Source organism: Zingiber officinale, chromosome 9B (assembly GCF_018446385.1).
Source record: "Zingiber officinale cultivar Zhangliang chromosome 9B, Zo_v1.1, whole genome shotgun sequence".
Classification (NCBI taxonomy): Eukaryota; Viridiplantae; Streptophyta; class Magnoliopsida; order Zingiberales; family Zingiberaceae; genus Zingiber; species Zingiber officinale.
In genome coordinates, this window is record NC_056003.1 from 5,592,225 (window position 1) to 5,608,062 (window position 15,838).

The following is a 15,838-nucleotide window of genomic DNA, read 5'->3' on the forward strand; positions in this document are numbered from 1 at the left end:
AAAAAAACAACTGGACGGGCCAATTCCGCTGCTGGAACGCATCAGGTACAATACCTACCGTCCATTCCGCTGCTGCAAAGCAACGGGACGGGGTAAAAAAACCAGCTGCCAAACAAACCTCTCCACCCACACGTGTCCGCGGCGGTTTTGCGTGCTGACTCCGCCTCCGCCTCGTTCCCACTCTCTTTAAACCTTTCATGTCTTTTTTTTTTCCCGACGATGAATCCATTCTGCTGCGCCTCTTCCGCCCCCGTATCTCTCGCCGCAGCAGCGGCCTCCTCACCTTTCCCCTTCCGCCATGCCCCCTCCTCCTCCGTCACCTGTCACATCCTCTGTCCGTAGGTGCGAATCCCTCCCTTGCCAGAACGACGGTCTCCGCTGCCCTTCCGGACACGTCATCGATCACCGCCGCCACCACCGATCCGCTGTTCTATCTGCCTCCCACCGCACGTCCTTCCGCGATGCGCCACTCGACCACCGAGAGGTCCAGCTCAACGACCTCGTCGGAGACGGTATCGTGGGGATCCTCCACAAGTGGGTAAACTTCGGTAAGGGGTGGCGGCCGCGCTGGTTCGTGCTACACGACGGCGTGCTGTCCTACTACAAGATCCAAGGCCCAGATTGTATCGATCTGAGCCAGGAATCTGAGAAGGGCCCCAAGGTCATCGGCGAGGAGTCTGCACGGCTGCTTGCCTGCCGGAATAAAATCGGATCGCACCATCCCCGCCAGCCTATTGGCGAAGTCCATCTTAAGGTCGGAAGTCGAAGACCGAATTTTCTTCATAACTCTTTTCAACATCGTCGATATAAACTTCTTTTTTACTACTTTAGGTTTCCTCGATACGGGAGAGTAGAACGGACGATAAGAGATTCTCCATTTTCTCCGGGACCAAGCGTCTGTACTTGAGAGCGGAGACGGGGGGTGACAGGGTGGCGTGGGTGGAGACACTACAGGCGGTGAAGGACATGTTTCCGAGGATTTCCAACAGTGATCTCATGGCACCGGTCAACAACGCGGTGGTGTCCACGGAGAAGTTGCGTGAGAGGCTGCAAAAGGAAGAGGTGAGTGAGGCAGCGATACAGGACTGCGAACAGATCATGAGAAGTGAGTTCACTGCACTGCAAAAGCAGCTCGTGCTACTCAAGCAGAAGCAAGCCCTCCTGGTCGACACCCTCCGCCATTTAGAGGTATAAAAGGGACCTGTTACATTTGTGTCCTTTTTCTTATTCTGTAGAGAATTGAGGACTCATTTTGACCTTCGTGCTGTATCTTGAATAACTGATGCTGCTGAAGAAAGCCGATTCTATAGACTTCTTTATGATCAGTGTTTTCAATTCTAAATTTGGATTTGAACCGTCCCTGACAAGTAAAGCTTTTTGTGTTAATGGATTCCTCCGTAAAACATTAAAATGGCAGCAAGGAGCAATGCATATTAGTTCTATCACTGGCTTGTGCCCCTCTTGTGCTGCTGTTGTCTATTGCTTAAATCATTCATTGTGGTTTTGTTTATGCGATGAATGATTGTTGATGCCTGGCTTGCACTGTCTGTGTTTGCATAACCGTAAGAGATTAAATTTGTTGACCTTGAGGAGGATGTTAAATCATAAATTTATGTATTAATATTTTCCTAGCAGCTTAAACTTTTGGGTTATGGGTTGAGATCTTTGGATTAAAGTTTTGAGTTGAGTTGTTACCAGATACAGAAAGTTTATATGAACATTAGTCCAGTTAGCTAGTCCTTTTCTTTTCATTCTCAGTTTCAAAACAGTTTGGGAATTTTCATGTATCTAAATAAATCCATCAAAGCAATTTGTGAATGCTACAAAAAGGCTTGTTTTTTTTGTTACATGTGAGGTAACTAGCATATGAGGTAAATATGCTATCTGCAAGAATATTCTATGTTGTGTATGCATGTAATGCCGACCTCATCTAGTGGGATAAGGATTGGTTGTTGTTGGTGTATGCATGTAATAAGAAAATATATAAAAATCACATTTTCTGTTGTGCATCTCTTGATAAGGGAAGGGTGAAAATTGTCATTTGGGTATGAATTGTGGACATGCCATTTGTTTTCTGATATATTCACGCTTCCATCAACTATATTTTGGTATAAATCTCTATATGTGCATGTCCATGCCCCCAAGTGGAATATTTCAAAATCACATTAAAACTACTCCGTTATTGACTGTTATTGAGGTTTAACCCACTTATTGATGTTTTTATTTCTAGTTTGAATTTCTGAGTTGATATTAATCCTTGTGTCTATTTATCACCTATTGGTATTCTGCCAATTTGCCTAGGATGACAAGTAATTGCATTTTTACCTATTCAATGATTCTGAACAATGCTGTTTTGCTAAACCATGTTTTTTCAATAATGGCACAGCACTTGCATGTACTTAGAAAATTTTTACTTATTGATTACGTAGACAGAAAAGGCTGACTTGGAGAATACTGATGTTGATGAGAGCCAAAGGCAATCAAAAAAGAAAGGGTCAGCCCATGGATCAAGACATGAGAAATATAGTGGTATGGTTGCATGGTAGATGGATTGTGATAACTGTATAATCTATGCACTATCATTTCTACTACATGATATCCTGATGGTAAGTTCTTTTTTCCAGTTCTGATGCATAATAGTATTGGAGAATAAAAGAGAATCAAAAGGGTAAAGAAATTTCAAATTTACCATTTCTTTGATGCTTGTGCATTTTGACCATTTTTTGTCTTCTGTCTTGGCAACTTAAGCATCTCCTGGAGGCAAAAGTAATATATTTCAGTTTAATAGATACATCTTCCTATAGAAATCTTATTTGTGCGAGTTGCCATGCTGGCTACATAAACTCATATAAGTATGGTATGCTGCTTTGTACTACATTCTTCAAGTTTTCCTGAAATCTAAATTTATATCCTAATCAAGTTCTTAAGGTTGTTAAAATAGTTTCCATTTTAACTGCAAATGCTGTTTCTCCTTTTATTTCTTTAGGGAACTAGAAATGATCCAATTGAAGCAGTTTTAGCTTAGTTGTGCCACCTCGAAGTTGAGATTTGCACAACAAGCCCTTCTGAGTAATACAGACGTCCTCTGATTATTCAAGATTTCATTGAGGAACTAAATTTAACATTAACCATGTTCTTTTAGCTATCTGCAAGTGTAAAATTGCAAGGTTATGTTGGTCTCGTGCGGTCGTCAAGAGGGGGATAAATTGCCTGTAAGTTAGAATTTAACACTTTATTGCTTTTCAGCTTAGCAATGAACACGTGTCAGCTAATTCAAAAATAATAACATAAAAGAAGTAAGAGACAAATAGAATTATACTTGGTTTGCAACCAGAGAGGTTGCTAATCCAAGGCAATGGACACTCATTAAGATTCTCCTTTTGTCGTAGGCGGAGAAGCCTCTTACAAGTGTTGAAAGCACCAAAATTGAAAACAGAAAAAGAAATTCAAAGTACATAAGTGTTGTATTGAAACTAGATGAACCATGGCAAAAGGCAACTACGCTTGCCCCCAGCGCCCCCGCCAACTCATCCCAAGGCCAACACAGAGGAGCTAAATCATGGGTGGCTACTAGCCTTGAGGGAGACATTTACCTCGGTTATGCCAAGATTTGAACCCCAGACCTAGGGGTGTAATCGAGCCGAGTCGAGCCGAACTCTTGAATGTTTGATTTTGACTCATTTATAATTGAGCCAAGCGCGAGTTTTATTTAACGAATATATTCATGGCTCACGAGCTTATTCGAGCTTTTATCGAGCCTAAACAAGCTTAATAAATATAAATTATAAATTATAAATTTAAATATTCATTAAAAACTAAATTATATATTTAGATAAAATTATAATATTCTTATTAAAATTTACAATTTTATTCTAATAAATAAATTTAATACATTTGTCTATATTTTTCATTTAAGATAAAAAGATAAAAAAAAGATAAAATTTATTTAAATATAGATGATGATATAATAGGAGATAGGGCTAATGGCGTAAAAGGATTCATACAGGCGACCCCACTTAGTGGGAAAATGCTTGGTTGTTGTTGTTGTCGTCTATATTTTTCATAGGCAAAGTGTAAAATCTATAAATCCAATATCAAAATTATTATTTTTTTATTTAAAAGTTGATTCATGAGCTTTCTAACGAACATGTTCACGAGCTAACGAGCCGACTATTGTGAAGCTTGAGCTTGGTTTGTTTATCTTAACGAGTCTTATTAAACGAGCTCAAACGAGTTTTTATCGAATCGAGCTTCAAATAGCTCATGAGCAGCTTGATTCATTTACACCCCTATCCAGACCTCATGGTGGCAGCACCTCATGCGCTAGCCACTAGACGATCCTGAGGGGACGAAACTAGGTGAGCCATGACTCTATTTATAGTGCTCTGGTCAAGTTTATCCGTTGTTGATGTGGCGGACTTCGAGTGCCTGGATGGTGATTCGGGCGCCTCAGCGTGCAAACTCTATCTTCACGCAACAACTTCGCAACCGTTGGAAGATAATTTTTTTTCATGTCCGGGCGCCATCTTCACGCAACGACTTTGCAACCGTTGGAAAATAATTTTTTTTATGTCCGGGCGCCTGGACCATGTCTGGACGCTTGGACCATTGTTGCCGTGGACCCAAAAGTGATCCATAACGACTCTGTGACGAGGCGCTTGTCCGACGCCTTGGTGGTTCGGGCGCTTGGACGGTTCGGGCACCCAAACCAGTCATCCAAGTGTTGATTGTCCAGCGCCTTCTCCGACCTCTTGGGTGATGCTTTGACCTTCCAGAGTTGAGCTCACCCGAACCCAACTTCGGCCTTCTCCTCGAGCAATCTTCCGCTCTGACTTCTCGTTCCTCGGAGGCACCGCGTGCGATCTTCTCGTTCCATTGGTGTACTCTTCCGCAGCTTTTCGTCCCTCGGATGCACTGAACTCGTCGACTCGATTCTCATGTAATTCTTCTTGTCTGTTGCGTCTTTCGCGACTTCTTGCATTCCTAAGTCCTTGCACACTCAGACGCAAGACATCAAATACGCAGAGCCTAAGTTGACTTGGTTGATCACATCAAAACCAACACGGGGTACTTACAATCACCTCTTTTTTATGTGGATCAATCCAAGTTAAGTTAGGATTAAACCAAAACATTTAAATAAATGATTATGCAATTTAGTACATATAATTTGCAAGATAAACAATTGATAAAAAAAAATTGTACCTCCCCCTAGACTTAATCTTTATATCTCCCTCTTTGATCACATTAAAAATAGGGATAAAACATTGAAATTTTTTTTAAGGATTACATAAACAGTGACTAACACTTAGAAAAATTGTGAGAATTATTTATCGAAAATCTGAATTTTTACTATTTAAAAACCAATTTTTTAAAGAAATAATTTTAAAATTATTTTTAATCTTTCAAAAATTCTGAAATTTTTTGTCACTATTAAACGTACTTATCCAATGTCGAGATAAAGTTTCAAAAAAAATAAGATTAATATTAGCGAAAATTAATTATTTTCGCCCAGAAAGATGTATTTGCAAAGAAAAATATTTAAAAAGTAGATTTTGAGCTCGAAAAATCTTGTAACATTTTTTAAGTATGTAAAACAGAAAGTATATTGGTAGAAAAATTAAATTTTTGAAGATTGACTTTTAAAAAAAATTTAATATTAAAAATTAATATTTTGATAAAAAATTCATAGAAAATTAATTACTGGTCAGAAATATTCGAAATTATTTATTCCAACATAGAATGTGCCAACAGTAAGTTTGCACAAAAAATATTTTTCTAATCAAAGCAATTCCAATCTAGTTAATCAATTAAACTTAAAAGGAATTTAAACTAGACATGATTTTGGAACCTAATATATGTTTTTATGTACTGGATTAATAAGATATTTTCTAGGAATAAATTTTTATGATACTTTTACAATTTGACCCTTATGGTATCTAAAATACCAATTAAGCCTATCATAATTTCTAAAATTTGAATTTTGAAAAGAACTTAAGTTTAAGCCTACATCATTCTTTTTCAATAACTCTATGTGTTCTTTTTATTTTTTATTTTCATTTTTGATGGACATGATTTTGCTAAAATAAATTTTAATTCTAAATTTTTCTTTTTTAATTTTTCATTTTCTATTTCAAATTGAGAACTTTTATAAAGCATTTTAACAAATTTATATAACTTATCAGGAGGTAGAGATCATACCTCACTTGTCGATCTCGTTATCCGACGCTCCTCCTTCATTGTTGTTTCCCTCTAAAGTAGCTCCCTCTTCGTCGATGCTCTCTATGCTCATTTCGGATGAGCTTGCTTCGTCGTCTTCTTGGTGACTTGCCATCAGTGTAAGTCCAGCGCAGGCTTCAATTTCTAACTCTGATGACAACGATTCTTCCCACGTCGCCTTCAGGCTCTTGTGTTTCGTCCGAGTTGGTCTTTTGTTCTTGTCCTTCTCCTTTAGTTTTGGGCAGTTGTTCTTGATGTGCCCTTCTTCTTGGCAGTTATAGCATCGCACCTTTAGTTTGCTTTGTAGAAGGATTTTAGCCTGCCACTTGTTATACTTAATGAATTTACTGAACTTTCTTACCATAAATGCAGCTTCGTCTTCGTTGAGTGATGTGTCTAAATCTAGTTCACCTTCTGGTTGACTCTCAGTGCTAGGTTTTGAGCCGTCTTTTCTTCTTTATTTCTTAAGCTTGCACATTTAAATTTGTGAAGTTCAAAAGTAGAAAGCAGATTTTCTAATGTACTTACCTCGAGGTCCTTAAAGATGAAAAGGAGTCAACTATGGATGTCCACTTGGGCGTTTTAGGGAATACATTTAAAGCATACCTTAACGAATTTTGATTTGCTATCATTTTTCTAAGATTCATGAGTCTGGTGATCGACTCTTTGATCCTTGAGTGTAGATGAGCGACTGTTTCACCTTCTTATATTCGGAGGTTGCTGAGTTGGTTCCGGAGCAGATCCCGTCTTGCGAGTTTCGCCCCCGAGATCCCTTCGTGCAACTCAAGGAATTTCTCCCAGAGCTCTTTGGCTGACTCGTAGGCTCTAATCCGGTTGACTATGGAATTCTGCTTTGCCGTTTGCCACGAAGTCGGCTTGCTTCTTTTTTATCCACCGGTATTCTTCTTTATTGGCTCCTTGTTGATCTTTAGGTGCTACAAAATCATATTTCATTATTAATAATAAATCAAAATTTATTTTGAAAAATACTTCCATTTTTTTTCATGTAGTGAACTCCCCCTCGAACTTAGGCAAGTAGATGCTTGGTCCGACCATTTCTTGTGTGCTTCAGTCGACGGTTAGTCCTTATGAAGCGTCCTCGCTCTGATGCCACTTGTTGGTCCGTGCGGCTGGCAAAAGGGGTGACTTGCCTGCAAGTTAAAATTTAACACGTCTATTGCTTTTCAACTTAACAATGAACACTTATTAGCTAATTCTAAAATAATAACATAAAAGAAGTAAGAGACAAACAAAATTTTACTTGGCTTGCATCTAGAGAGGTTGCTAATCCAAGGCAATGGACGCTCACTAAAATTCTCCTTTCGTTGTAAGCGGAGAAGCCTCTTACAAGCGTTGAAAGCACAGAAATTGAAATCAAAATAAGAAATTCGAAGTATAGAAGTGTTGCATTGAAACTAGGTGAACTAGGGCTCTATTTATAGTGCTCTGGTCAAGTTTATCCGTTGTTGACTTGGCGGACTCCGAGTACTTCGAAGTGTTGTATTGAAACTAGGTGAACCAGGGCTCTATTTATAGTGCTCTGGTCAAGTTTATCCATTGTTGACTTGGCGGACTTCGAGCCCCTGGATGGTGATTCGGGTGCCTCCAGCGTGGTAAATTCTATCTCCACGCAACGACTTTACAATAGCTGGAAGATAAATTTTTTTCATGTTCGGGTGCTTGGACCATGCCTGGGTGCCTGAACTGTTGCTGACATGGACCCAAAAGTGATCTACAACAACGACTCTATGATGAGGCGCTTGGTCGGCGCCTTGGTGATCCGAGCGCCTGGACTAGATGGTATGGGCGCCCGGACGGTCCGGGAGCTTGGACTTGATGGTCCAAGTGCCCTGACTAGTCATCCAAGTGCTGTCTATTCGACGCCTTCTCTGATTGTTGACTTCTTCTCGGTCGTTTGGGTGATGCTCGGGCCTTCCAGAGTTGAGCTCATCCGAATTCAACTCCGGCCTTCTCCTCGAGTAGTCTTCCGCTCTGACTTCTCGTCTCTCGGAGATGTCGTGCGCATCCTTCTCGCTCCATCGATGTACTCTTCCACAACTTCTCCTCCTTCGAATGCATCGAATCCGTCGACTCGATTCACGTGCTATCCTTCTCGTCCGCTACCCCTTCCACTCGACTTCTTACGTTCCTAAGTCTCTGCACACTCAGACGCAAGACATCAAATATGCAAAGCTTATCTTGATTTGGTTGATCATATCAAAATCAACATGGGTTACTTATAGATTACTTTTAAGAAGAATGTATTTTACTAAATAAGTGTGAGACTATAATGTATTAGAGAATCCCATCATTCCTGCTCACTATAAATTTATACCTGGGTTTAAGGAAATGCAATTGATTGTTTTACATTTTTAACCAAGATGCTATTGAACTTTTACCAGTGTACAAAGGTTCGTAGACAACTTTTTTAGCCTTTATGCATAAAGGGAACCATGTCTTCTTTTACTCCTTGAATATTCACCTATTCTCTGATCCCTTGACTGCTAGTGCAATTGTTGCACCAGTACAAATTTCATAAAGCAGTTCTCAATTGAATGTAATTCTTCAGTGGTTTCTCCTAATCGGTTTTATATTATAATTTGCCCTAAGTGTCCGTTTGTCAAATATATATATATATATATATATATATATATATATTCATGAAATATTTGCCATAGTTTGACGCTGGCTGGCAACCTAACGCAACCCTCCTCCTTTATCCGGGCTTGGGACCGGCCGGATATATATATATATATATAGAGAGAGAGAGAGAGAGAGAGAGATAAATGATACCTTAAGAACCTTATACCGCACACTCCGTGCACATTTGAAAAAAATTTTCGATTTGAAATGTTTTTTTGTACTTAATATTATAACTCAACCCCTAAACTCTAAAGGCAAAATCTTATTGGCATAACCAAAAGCTTAAAAAAAATAAAAAATAAAAATGGAAAATTGCATGGTCGTGGATGGTGTCCTCAAGGAATGGTTCGGAGCATAAAAAATCTCTCTCTCTCTCTCTCTCTCTCTATATATATATATATATAAACTCCGCTTTGCTGCGGAACAAACGTTGCACGTCTGTGCGCGCCTAGCGATCCAAGCGCCTGGATTCGATTCAGGCACCTGGATTCAACATTTCTTTTAAAAAAATAGCATTATACCCCGTGAGATCTAAATTTTTTTTTATCTTGAATACTATAACCCAAGAGGGAAGCTTGAACCCTAGAGGGAAAATCTTATTGACTTAAACCCTATAACTCAACTCCTAAATTCTAAAATCTTAAACGCTAAATACATATAATATACCCGATGATCATCTAAATTTTTTTATCTTGAACACTATAATCCAAGAGGGAATCTTGAACTTTAGAGGGAAAATCTTATGAGCTTAGATCCACTATAATCCAACCCCTAAATTCTAAAATTTTAAACTCTAAATACATATAATATACCCCAAAAAAATAAACAAAAAACAACAAAAAAACCTTCTGATTGAATCCAGGGCGCCTGGATTGAATCCAGGTGCCTTGGGTCTGCACAGTCACACAACAACGAATTCGTAGCATAGCAATTTAGTGTGTGTGTGTATTAATTTTGATGAGTGAGTCACATGTGGGGCACCCGAATGGCTTTCAGGCGCCCCGCCTTACGAGGTGCACAGTATATCAAACCTCATATATATATACATAATTACATATATACACGAATTTGATATCCTTGGCGACATTCATGCGCGACGCACGTGGGCGCCTCTCTGCATGGGAGGCACCTTCATTGAATGGAGGCGTCTACCATGCAAAGAGGCACCCACGCGCATCACGCACGAATGTAACATTTGGATTTTGTGCCAACACCAAATAGTCAGGATCAACAATTTGTTGTATTATGGCTGCAATTTCTTTCCTATCCTGTTTGATTATGTGAATTGTCAGTCATGCAAATATAATTCAATTGTCACTTATCTTCCTGTGGATCTTAATTGCTTGTAAATATGATCTTTTCCAGAAGGGAATGCTAGTGAATCTGATTATGACAATGAAATGCACAATGCTGCTGAAGAAGACACAAATGATGAAGCTAATGCATATTTTGATACACAAGATTTTCTCTCATCTGGTTCTTTTAAGAGCACAGAATCTGGCTTCCAAATATCTGATTATGATTCTGATGATCAAAATGATTATGGTGTCAGTTCTGCCAGCGATTATTCAATGCAGTATGGTGGATTAAAATATCCCCATGTTAGCAGGCGGAAAAAATTGCCTAGCCCAGTTGAAAAGGAAAAGGAAGTGAGCCTCTGGTCAATGATTAAGGATAATGTCGGAAAGGATCTTACAAAAGTTTGTCTTCCCGTGTCTTTTAATGAACCTCTTTCCTCATTGCAAAAATGTTTTGAGGACTTAGAATACTCATACCTTGTTGACCAAGCTTCTGAATGGGGTAAAGAGGTGAATATTTAAAAATGATAGGTAGTTTCTATTGACCAAATTAATGTATCTTTGTTTAATGTGATTTGCATTACTTTTCTTAATAACCAAACTCATTTGTAGATGGGTATACTGCTACAATAAGATTGTTCTTTGTTCATATTGAGATTTCTGAAAACTTTGGCTTCTGTACTATATTTATTTCATTTATTGTTAGCTGAAGAGGTGACGAGTCCAATTATAGTTTTTCATCTTTCATTGTGTTTGCCATGAATTAAAATGAATGCTTGGATGACTGTAAGTTCAGTATGCTTTGTCAACCAATGTGCTGGAAAGCTGAAGTAATATGGCACAAAAGGTACAGTGGAGATGAGAAGGTTGTTTGGGAGTATAAAATATAATAAATAGTCATCCATGAACAAATAAGTTTCTTCCAATTGAAGGACATGTGGGAAAACATCTAAACTATCATGTATATACTCAAAGGAGATCAATATAAATTGTGGATTTAAGTGGGTGATTAAACTTACTAAATTTTATAGCTTGATTTATGAGCCCATTATGATGAATGGTGCTAGGAGATAGGTAAAGGAGATCAAAGAAGATATTTAAGTAAAGCAAAATATAGACACTTTCAATTTATTTAAAGAAATTGCATTAGATAAAATTAATGGCAGGAAAAAAAATCTCCCTTTTGAAGTTATTTGCATCTAATTCATTCACTATTCAAACAGCTAAAAGAGTCCAAGTCAATATCTGGATCCAACGGTTGCTTTATGGGTCATTCAAACATTATGAATCAATATTCAATATCCAGCTCATTATATATGAAACAGTTGTCCATGCTATAGCCATACTAGTAGATTCTCAAATATTTGAAGTTATCTCATTTCTGTCGTACTTACAAATAAACAATACAGATCTTAATATTCTTTGACTATGAACTTGGCTTTATGTATGTTGGTCATTTTGATTGGTTTGATCAATTAATGTGCTTATGGCATCAACCTGACTAGCTAGAAAACTAGTCATAATATTATAGAATCCACATTTGCTTGTATTTATCCAAACTTCAGCATACTTATCTGAAGTAGTTTGCTAATTTTTGGTACAATTGTTTGGATTAACAGGTTCCAAAAGAGTCACTTATCTGATTTTCTTAGGCAATCTTGTTTCTCTGATTTTCTGAGGCAATCTTGTTTCTCTGATTTTCTTAGGCAGTCTTGTTTTGGATCTTTCAGATTGTTCTTGCCAAGTTAATGCTTCTCTTAAGTATTTATGTGAACAAGTCTAGTGCTTGATATAAGGCTCAATTTTGATTAGCTTGATATGTTTCCCAATGCAATTGTAGGGCAATGGACTAATGAGGATGCTTAATGTTGCTGCTTTTGCTGTTTCTGCATATGCTTCAACTGATGGCAGATCCTTCAAGCCATTTAATCCACTTCTGGGGGAAACATATGAGGCTGACTATCCAGATAAAGGCCTTAGGTTCTTCTCAGAGAAGGTAACTTTAATATTTAAAAACCTGAGATTGATTATTTGTGATTGCAGAATCCACTTATGTTCTAGGTGATTGTTGCACTTACATTCCTATTTTAAAATCTAAGGCTCTGATATGCAAAAGCTACTTCGCTAATATCTGAGAACACCATTATATCATAAGATCTTGTGTTCATTGCTCTTATTTGATATATTGTGGTGGAAATTGAGATGCCAATTTATTGTCTCTATTTGATGTTTCCTAAAATAATCGATTCAGTAACTTATTGCAAGAGTAACCTATTATAAAGTTCAGACATTAAAATATAAACAATCAACCATGCTAGTAGAGATTATGCCATGTTATGGAGGGACAATTGTGGCATAAATGTCTCGGTCTTCTTTACAAACCACAAGTATGACGATCTATAGGTTTACATAATAGCTGCCATCTTGTAAAAAACATTATCATTTTGAAAGAATTGTCTCACACAAGATACAGATGTAACTTGCATTCTATTATCATCAAGGAATTGTTAACACCAAAACAACCTTGATAGCAGTTTACTAAGATACAAATACTACTGATATGCCAAAGAATGTCAATCTATAATTTCAGGAGGTAGATTAGGTAAAATCTAAACATAATGTCAATCTAATTAGGTTTAGAGAAGCGCCAAAACGAAGAATATGTAAAAAAACAATGTCTTCCTGATAATAGTAGATGAGATACTTACAACGGTAGAACCTTTTATAATATATTTCGTATTAAACAAGATTTACAATGTCATGTGATTGGATTTGCTTGTGTGACTGGGAACCCGATTCTTAATAAATGCCTCCTAATCATGTGTAAACTCCTTTTATGCTCTTTTTTTTTTGTTGTTGTTGTCTGAATAACGTGCAATATTCTGGCTTAGAAAGTAAAAGAGTTGTTCAAGGATTAATTTGTCAAGAAAGGATAAATTTGATGACATGACATAATCCAAAGGGCATTATGAATCCTTGCTCTCATAGTAGATTATTTAAATAAATTTTGTGCTTTGAATCTATCATTCATGAGGATGGTTTTAAGTCGTAACATTCCAGAATATTCAGAAGAAAGTAAATATAGATAATGGTCCAGATACCAGCATGTATTGAGATTTGATGGATTACTTAACATTATTGCATTGTTTGCAAAAACTCTTATCCTTTTTGAGGGATCATGGAAGCTTTGATATTGTATCACGCTCTTAAAAATAGTTTAAGTTTTTTATACTTTGTTAGTGCCAAACAATGTTTTGAGAATGTAAGATATGTTTACAGGTCAGTCACCATCCCGTGATTGTTGCATATCATTGTGAGGGTAAAGGATGGAAATTCTGGGGAGATAGCAATTTGAAAAGCAAGTTTTGGGGGCGCTCAATACAATTGGATCCTGTTGGTGTGCTAACCCTTGAATTTGATGATGGAGAAGTTTTTCAGTGGAACAAGGTACATGCCTTTGCATAAGAAGACTTTTGAAGTTCTTTTTGGGCTCATCGTGAATATTGAAACTATTTGATTTCAGGTGACAACTTCCATTTGCAACCTTGTATTGGGAAGACTTTACTGTGATCATTATGGGACTATGAGAATACAAGGAAATCATGAATATTCATGCAAGCTAAAGTTTAAGGAGCAGTCAATAATAGACCGTAACCCTCATCAGGTGATTGAAAATTCTGCTAACCCTTATTTTGATGGAGGCAATTTGCTTCCAGCGCAATTTTTCCTCTTTTTGAAGATTGTTTGATCTATCATATCTTTATCAAGTGTTGTTAGTTTGATCATTGATGTTTATTTTCAGTTAATATTGATGTCGCTTTAATTTGCTATACAAGATCATATCAATGGAAACTGCTCTGGGAATGTTAATTTCCTTAAAAGATACTCCCATGTGAGGGTTTGAACACTGATATTGGATGTGTAACACTAATATTCCGTACTAGGATCTAGACAACAACATAATGCTTGTTTTGACCACAGTGGATGGTTAACAGTGCAGCAAAGTCAATACCAAGCAGTACAAGAATGTTTGAGCTCTGTGATTATTAGTGCTGGCAAATTTTCAAATTCATTTTATAACCTATGCCTCTATTATTGGAATGACATAGTAAAAGTATGAAGAATTATTTATTTTCCATTGACGGAAATATAAGTTGCTATATGTAACTATTGTAGGTGCAAGGCATAGTTCAGGATCGCAATGGAAGAACTGTTGCCACACTTTTTGGTAAATGGGATGAGAGTATGTACTATGTCAGAAGAAACTGCTCAGGGAAAGGTAGAGGATGTGAACCATTGTCCGAAGGACACTTGTTGTGGAAGCGTAGCAGACTGCCTAAATTTCCTACCAGATACAATCTCACACAGTGTTCAATAACACTGAATGAACTCACCCTTGAGTTAAAGGTAAGCAGCAATCATCCATTTATTCACATCCATGAGTGTTTCTTACTATGGGTACATGAAGTTCTATTTAGTTCCTCTTTTATTTGCTTAAACTGTTGAGCAGGAAAAATTGCCACCTACTGATTCAAGGCTAAGGCCTGACCAGAGGTGCTTGGAGAATGGGCAGTATGAAATGGCAAATGCTGAGAAATTGAGACTTGAAAAACGTCAACGGCAGGTTAAGCGTGGAATTCTCTCTTTTTTACCCAAATGAATTACTTTAAATACCATACTTGCCAAACAAATTTTTGGTTTTCAGACCTTTGATTTGTTGCTCATGAAAGATGTATTGACTCGATGATTAATTGATCTTTTGATCCGATAATTTCTTTTGAATTACTTGCTTCATAATTTCATAAGAAAAAACAACATTTTCATTGTTTAAAAGGCATCGACTCCCTGAGTTTCTATTAGTGCAACACAACAATTCTTAAGCAATCTCTCTGGCAAAAGTATAGCTTACCCAAATTGTCCTGATGGTATATATCGCTAAGAGATTCGTTGAACTGGGATTGTACATCTTTTATCATTGACGATTAACTACAAAATGGTGGAATATTACTTACCTCGCTTTTGGATTATTTCTAGTGGTTTACTGGTGACTATGCCAATGCAGGCAAGACAGATGCAGGAAAAAGGATGGAAACCTCGGTGGTTTGCGAAAGATAAGGGAAGTGCTACATATAAATACATAGGCGGTTACTGGAAAGCCAGGGAAGAAGGCCAATGGGATGAATGCCCTGACATATTTGGTCTCCGCTGATCAAATTGATGACCAATTATAAGTTTTAAGACCAAACTGATTTCATTTTTATCTTCTTTTTTTCCTTTAATTTTCTTCTACTGCCATATTTGAGCTACTAAATTCAATGTAAAGTATGAACAAATGACAAATGAGAAAGTATAGTAAACTGATTAATAAAATTAGATAAAGGAGATTCTTGCCAACTGTTTGCTAATGAAACTACCATCTTAATGGAGGAACTCGCAGTTAATCCGTTTTCATTTAAAACTCAGAATGCACGACACGATCAAATTTCCTAACCCGGATAATTTCAAAACATACCAGATTCGTTGTTCATGACTTTGCAATGCTAATTGATTATTTCCTTCAGCTTTACCAGTTTTCGCCCCTGCTGTGACCACTTTTGCTGCAAACCCTAGAGATCATCCAGGCTGATGAACACTGGCAAGATTCTTTATTGAATTGTACTTTTTGGCGACTTCCTACTCAT

The 15,838-nt window shown here is 37.5% G+C and overlaps 1 pseudogene; it reads left to right on the plus strand.

Moving 5' to 3' along the window:
• Positions 1–204: 204 nt before the first annotated feature.
• On the plus strand, positions 205–15,551 carry LOC122025514 (annotated as a pseudogene).
• The last annotated feature ends 287 nt before the right edge of the window (positions 15,552–15,838 follow it).